The following is a 7,239-nucleotide window of genomic DNA, read 5'->3' as shown; positions in this document are numbered from 1 at the left end:
GTAATGACAGTAATTATAATGATGGTGACACTAATACTAATAACTAAAATGTATTAAGTCCTTATGTGCCACGAAACTTGCCTGCATTTTGTGACACATTAGTCCTATTTTTGTTCTAATTTTACAAATGAAAAAATTGAGACAAAGAAATGGCTAAAATTGCACAGTTTTACAACAGGAGGAACCCTATTTGAACCCAGATATGTTTGATTTCAGAGTCTGAGATCTTCACCACTCTGCCTGCCCTGTGCAATTTCATGGTCTTACACTTTTGGTTTTGTGTCCTGGCCTTCAAGAGATGCAAAAAACAGGTAGCTGGAGAGGCAGAGCTCCACTCTAACAAAGAGGCCCCTTACGGAGAAGTTGAGAGTGCCAGCTATGAAAAAGAGAGCAAACAAGCCAAACTTCTGGGATCAGCAAGGGGAAAGTAATGCATTTCTTGAGTGGGGAGCTGTGACTAAGTGGCCCAGGGAAGAATAATTCATCTGACTGCTGTTGGACAGAGCATGCAAGAGTTGCTAATAAAAATAAAGTGATCTAGATAAGTTCTTCTCATGCACTGGCTGGTTCATCCTCCCAGAGGGGCAAAGAGGGAAAAGTAAAGATACACTTTGGAACAATTCCTGCTAGTGACTGCAACACACTTTTCAAGGACTCCAATATCTATTCAGTGTTTTGTGCTCCACTTCTCCTTTGGAGGTATCTTCTAACCACATCTACCCTCTGTAGAGGTGTAGCCACCTATTCAGGTGGCTATGTCAGAAAAAACCAGCTAATCACTTTTAATAGCTGCAAATGTTGAAAATTGCAAAGCATCTTTCCCGTCTCACTGATTTCACAGGTATAGGTGAGTTTGCACTGCAGACCCAACATGGAAGGAGACTCCTTTTAGCTCAGCTCAAGTAGAAAAGTAGAGAGCCTTGTAATCTCCTTCCCTCTGTCTGGTCCTATGCTACATCCTCTCAAAGGAAATTGCACCAGAAACATCATCATGGCCTCCATTTTATGATACCTCCTCTGAAAATTTGCTTAATAAGTTTCCCGCCAGAAAATGAGGGTTATGTAGAACCTAAAGGTGATTGAAACAGAAAGTTAAGGGCTCTTTAGAGGCTGTGTGTGCATGTATGTGTGTGTGTGTGTGTGTGTGTGTGTGTGTGTGTGTGTGTGTGTGTAAGGCTATAGAGCTATATATAGCTGCTGCTTTTAAGTTCCCATCTATAGTGAAACACAGCTTCCGACTTTCTCTGAAAAAGGGGCTTGAGCTTGCAAACAGAGGCCCAGTCACTGAGAAATACCCACATCCAGATTAGAATTGGTTGCATTTTATAAAACCATAGGCAAAACTAATCTTTTGTGGGGAAAATGTAATCCTTTCCCCTTCTGTCACTTCTGCTTAACCCTCAATCCCCTCCATCTCTGCAGTTGTATAAAGGTGTTATAGAGTGTTATCTATTAGGATGAAAAGATAATTCGAATCTGGCCTTTCCCATAGCTCTTGTTAAGTGGTTTTCTAATGTTGGGCACCCATATTTTCACTGGTTTTAAATAAACACTTACAGAGTGAAGCACACTGGACTTGAAGAATAAAGCGAGAACATTCACATTCCAGCATCATACTGGAGTTTGGGGATGTCGGTCAAGTTACTTTTGTTTCTACATCTGTACATGTCATGGGAAAATTTGAAAAGTTATGTAGAAGTGTTAACAGTAAGTAACTGGTTAGCAAGGACTTGGAGTTAGTTGGACAGCCACAAAATTTATTCTAGATCTTATGCACTGGGTGCTGAGCAAATATTGTTGCAAACACCAAAGTCATGCTTTTAATGTATCTTTTTTAGAAGTGTAATTTTCATGAGTGGCAAATAAACTCGCGAAATAGCTGAACCTTTTATTGAGGTATATATATAGAGAGAGATGATGTTAACTTTGATCACTTGGTTAAGGTATGTTCATCAGGTTTCTCCATTGTAAAGTTACAATTTTTCCATTTGCAATTATTAAACCATTTGTGGAGAATACATCACCCAGAATGAGATGAACCGTCACGATGTGGCTTCTAATAAGACGCACTGATATCACTTTAGTGGTGTTCCCACCCAAAATGTTTAAAATAAATCTAATCATTAGTAAATATCAGACAAAACCCAAACTGAGGAGCTGTCTACAAAATTTGTGATAAGTATTCTTCAAAAGTGTCCATGTCATAAAAGACAGTAAGGCTGAGAAACCATATCCCAATAAGAAGACCAAGAGACACAGAATCAAAATATAACATATAATCCTGAATTAGGTCCTGGACCAGGAAAAATTGCTAGAAAATATATTATTAGGAAAATTGTTGAAATTTGATTATTATCAGTGGGTTAATTAAAATTGTCCCAATATTAAATTTACTGATTGTCATAATTGTACTATGAAATGGAAGTGAATGCTCTTGCTCTTAGAAAATACCCAATGAGAGTTGAACAGTGAGAACACATGGACACAGGGAGGGGAATATCACACACCAGGGCCTGTCAGGGGGTGGGGGGCTAGGGGAGGGATAGCATTAAGAGAAATACCTAATGTAGATGACGGGTTGATGGGTGCAGCGAACCACCATGGCACATGTATACTTTTGTAACAAACCTGCACATTCTGCACATGTATGCCAGAACTGAAAGTATGTATTTAAAAAGCAATCACCAAGTTTAATCATTAAAAAATAAATATTCTCTTAATTAAAAAAAAATACCCACTGAAGTATTTAGGGATAAAGGGGCAAGACATCTGCCTTATACTATCACCTGTTTCAGGAAAAGAAAAAAGATATATAAGTATATATGTGAGAGAAAGCAGAAGGATAAAAACAAATGTGGAAAGCTTTTAATAGCTGGTGAATTTGGACGAAAGGGTATACAGAATTTGTGTGTGTGTGTGTGTGTGTGTGTGTGTGTAATTCTTTGAGATGATTTCAAAATTTAACAAAATGAAACAATCAAATTGGAAATCAATACTTCAGAAGAGAAAAGCAGCTAAACTGCAAACTCAAATTGCTACATTTCTCAAGAACTCAAGGCAGTTGAGCATGGCGTTCCTGAATTTTGTTGGCTGAGATTGTGATTTTATCGTCATGATAATCCTCCCAGGGAATATATAATTATAGCTTCTCTATCACAGATGGTGACTGAGGTGGGGTAGGAATCCAGAGAAAATTTAAGCACTTATTTGAGCTCTCTTCCAAAAAGTTTTGAACAAAGTTACCTAACAAGACACCATCAAGCTGATAAAGATTTATTGAGCACCTATTATGTTTCAGTTCTGCCTACATTCTGAAACACAGGCTTGGACAATGTTTTGCCTCCTCACTCAAGGAGTTTACAGATTAGATGGGGAGGCAGTCATGTTATAAGTAGTGATAGTCCAGAGGGCAGGGACTATAGTAGAGATAGATCTAATGTGCTATTAAGGAACAAGAAAACAGGAAAATAAGTCTTCATAAGGAGATAACATTAATGTATGAATAGAATTGTTGCAGATGGAAAGGGGCCTTTCAGACAGAGGAAAACATGGTAAGCCTAAACAATCACAGTATACTTGCATGAAGAAAACTACTTGATGTTGATGGAATCTACACTGTGCAGTGAAGTGAAAAGAAATGCAGAAAAACTCTTATTTTTTAAGAGTTTTTTTCTTTCATGCTAGAGAGTCTAGGCTGATTTCAGAATTCCTCTTTATGACCAGTACCCGATCTGAGTATCTCCCAAGCCCTCCAGCTGATGGTCATCATTCACCATTTTCCTTTAATATTCAAATGAAGAGAGATTCAAGAAGCCACCTGCATACATTGAAAATCCCGGCCGGGCATGGTGGCTCACGCCTGTAATCCCTGCACTTTGGGAGGCCGAGGCAGGCAGATCACGAGGTCAGGAGATCGTAGACTATCCTGGCTAACACGGTGAAACCCCGTCTCTACTTTAAAAATAAATAAATAAAAATAGCCGGGCGTGGTGACAGGCACCTGTAGTCCCAGCTACTCAGGAGGCTGAGGCAGGAAAATGACGTGAACCCCGGGAGGTGCAGCTTGCGGTGAGCAGAGATCGCGCCATTGCACTCCAACCTGGGCGACAGAGCCATACTCCGTCTCAAAAAAGAATTTTTTTTGTTTGTTTTTTTTAAATTAACTGTGGTTGGATTTCTGTTGAGGAAGGGCACACATTTCCCCCTGTCTTCTCTTATTCCAAGTTTCTCTTCTAGATTCTAGCTCTTACTATTTGTGGCTTTTTTTTTTTTTTCTAACTTGGGTCAACCCAAATCTGGAAGCCAGTCTTTTGCCTATTTTGAGTCAAGCTTCAGGCTTCGGAGAGAAGAGGAAGTTGTTTGTTTTTCATTTGTTTGTTTCTTTTTGGAGGTACTATGCAGAAAGCCCCTGAAAATTACTAATGAAGTCTCAATTTTCCAGAGAACTGCAGACTCACTCTTGAAAGTTAATTTTTCACTGTCTGAAGTCTTCTTTGTGGCCGTCTTGTCTGCCATATTGACCAGACACTGACTGTCTTTTCACATTCCTCATGTTCTCCCCAATTTTTTGAATCTCTCTCTACCTTTGTTTTCTGCCTCATCTTTAAAAAAAAAAAAAAAAACATAAATATTTTATATGTTCATATACAGAGCAATTTATTTTTCACCCAAACTTACAGCTCTGCCAATATGTAAACGGTTATTATGGTCTTCTCTTAAACAAAGGGCCATCTATTTGGGGTTCTCAACTTGGAGCAACCAAAGAATTGATAGAAGCTTTGAAACTACAATCTTTTTTTAAAAATTACTCACTATGTGGGTATAGCTTCGCGTATGTTCACAAGGAAGGCAGTCATGTAAAGACATCCTCCCACTGATGTACATTATTTTACCCTATAGAAGGCAAATGTGGTTATCATCAGTTGTTTATTAAAAAGAGTAATTATTTTTATTTTCATTACATTTTTCCTTCTGGAGAGAAGGGCTTTTATGAGGGGAAGTACATGGGCATTGGAGTCAGATGAATTTGAATTTTTACCCTGACTCTCTCTAATGAGTTGTTTGACCTTGTGCAAAATATTCACCAACTCAGGGGCCCAGTTTCGTCATCTGTAAAATGGAAGCAGAAATATCTATGATTGTTGTAAGTATGGGAGATCAAGAATTTTAAAATACCTGCTTAGTGCAGAATGGGTATTTGATCAATTGCACTCACTATTAAGTCTAATTAGTTTCAAGGGACATAAATACAGTATCTTGTAAAAGTGCTAATGATGTATCAGACACTGTGTCAGTATTATAATAATATATAATAATATACATTATTTTATTTTCTGGGTAATAACATAGGATGGCTATTATGTCCCTATTTCATAGCTGAAGAACCTGAGCCATAGAGTAGTTAAGATGATAGGAAAGAAAAACACAAATATGAAATCATCTGACCAGTTTAATAGTAATTGATCATTAGAGAAAATACCCTTCTCAGTAAATGATGCTAGCTACCCAGTTTCTTAAGCTAGAACACTAGGTCTTCTGGATTTCTCTATTTTTCTCATGCTGCAACACTGATGCATCAGAAACTTCTCTTCCCAAATACATCTGAATTCATCCATTACTTTCAACCTCCACCGCTATCCCCATAGTCAAAGTCACCTTTCACTTGGGTTTCTGCAACAAACTTTTAACAAGGCTCCCTGCTTTTCCTTTTATTCTCTACAACCTAGTTTTCTCCATAGGAGTCAAAGGTACTTTGGCCTTGTCATGCTTGTATCCAGAACCTTCCAATGACTTCTCAGTATATGCATAAAACATACATACTGATTTCATACTATGTGTAGAATATAAGGCCACAACCCATAACCAGGATCTGCTCTGGACTCTATCTGCTTTGCTTGCTGCATCTTGTGCCTTTCTCTCTGTTGCTTTGTCTCAGCCTTGCAAAAATTTCATCCCTGATTCTAACATTTCCATTTATTTCCCACTGCATGGCCTTTGCAGCAGCTGTTGCCTCTGGCAGGAATGACTATTCCCCAGGTTTTTCAAGACTCGGTGCTCATGACATTCAGGTTCTAACTGAAATGATGATGCTGCGTTTAATTTAAAAGAAGAAATAGATTTAAAGTATTCCAAAAATTTAAATTTATAGAGGGGTTTTGCAAAGACGAAGTCCATGTGAGTAAGTACGTGAAAGATGCTTCTCATCCACAAATTCGTTGTCTTTAACCACTCCACTGAATGCCTAAAGTAAAACATGAAATCTCCAAGCTTGAGGGTACATATTCTAAAGGTTGTCCTTTCCCTGTTGAGTTTGAAAAACCTTCTGAAAGGTTTTTCACATAGACGCATAGCTCAGCTCTGCCTAAATGGTTCAATTTGAGGGCATGTAATACTTCCCAAGACAGCCCATTTCATCCCTGGATAAAAGAGCACACTACATTATACCTCAGAGAACAATTACACCACTATCATTGATAAGATAAGAGGTACTGATGCTATAGAGAAGAGTTGGCATACTACCGTCTGAAGAACAAATTCTGCCCACCACCTATTGGTTTTTATATTTTTTTAATTGTTGAAAACAAAATCAAAACAAAAATAATATTCTATGATACTTGAAAATTATAATGAAACTTAAATGTTAGTCATTATTAATTTTTATCGGAACACAGACATATCCATTTGTTCACACACCACCTATGCCTGCTTTCTCTACAATGGCAGAGTTGAATAGTTGCAATAGGGACCATATGACCTGCAGAAGTCCATATAATTGCTACTGGCCCTTTACAGAAAAATATTTATAGACCACTGTGGTGGAGAACGCAAAACTGAAAATTACCATCTTTGAGTCTAATTTTCAAGATGTTACATAATCTGCAAAATCCTCATATTGTTGTAATTTTTTGACTTATGGTTCTTCAATCTTTCTTTATGGTCTCTTCAACTCTAAAGAGAATTTATTGCTGTATGTAAGTGTGTATCCATAATTACAAAGTGTACTGTTTGTCCATGTATGTGTGTTTATGCCATAATCAGAACTCTGTATGTGTAGATTTATATGGACTAATTAAATTAAATGGAAAATGCTTTCATTTTAGATGTACATGAATGATTATATTATTGATGACCAAGCTTGAATAAAATCATTACCTATAACATGAAAGATTAAACTATTAAAACCATCTTATCTCGTAATAGATAATCAGATGCTCATTTATTTTTTGAGGTACTTGCGGT

The sequence above is a fragment of the Macaca nemestrina genome, chromosome 8 (genome assembly GCF_043159975.1).
Source record: "Macaca nemestrina isolate mMacNem1 chromosome 8, mMacNem.hap1, whole genome shotgun sequence".
NCBI classification, from domain to species: domain Eukaryota; kingdom Metazoa; phylum Chordata; class Mammalia; order Primates; family Cercopithecidae; genus Macaca; species Macaca nemestrina.
The sequence above is the reverse complement of the archived record's forward strand: the minus strand, read 5'-3'. Positions refer to the sequence as shown.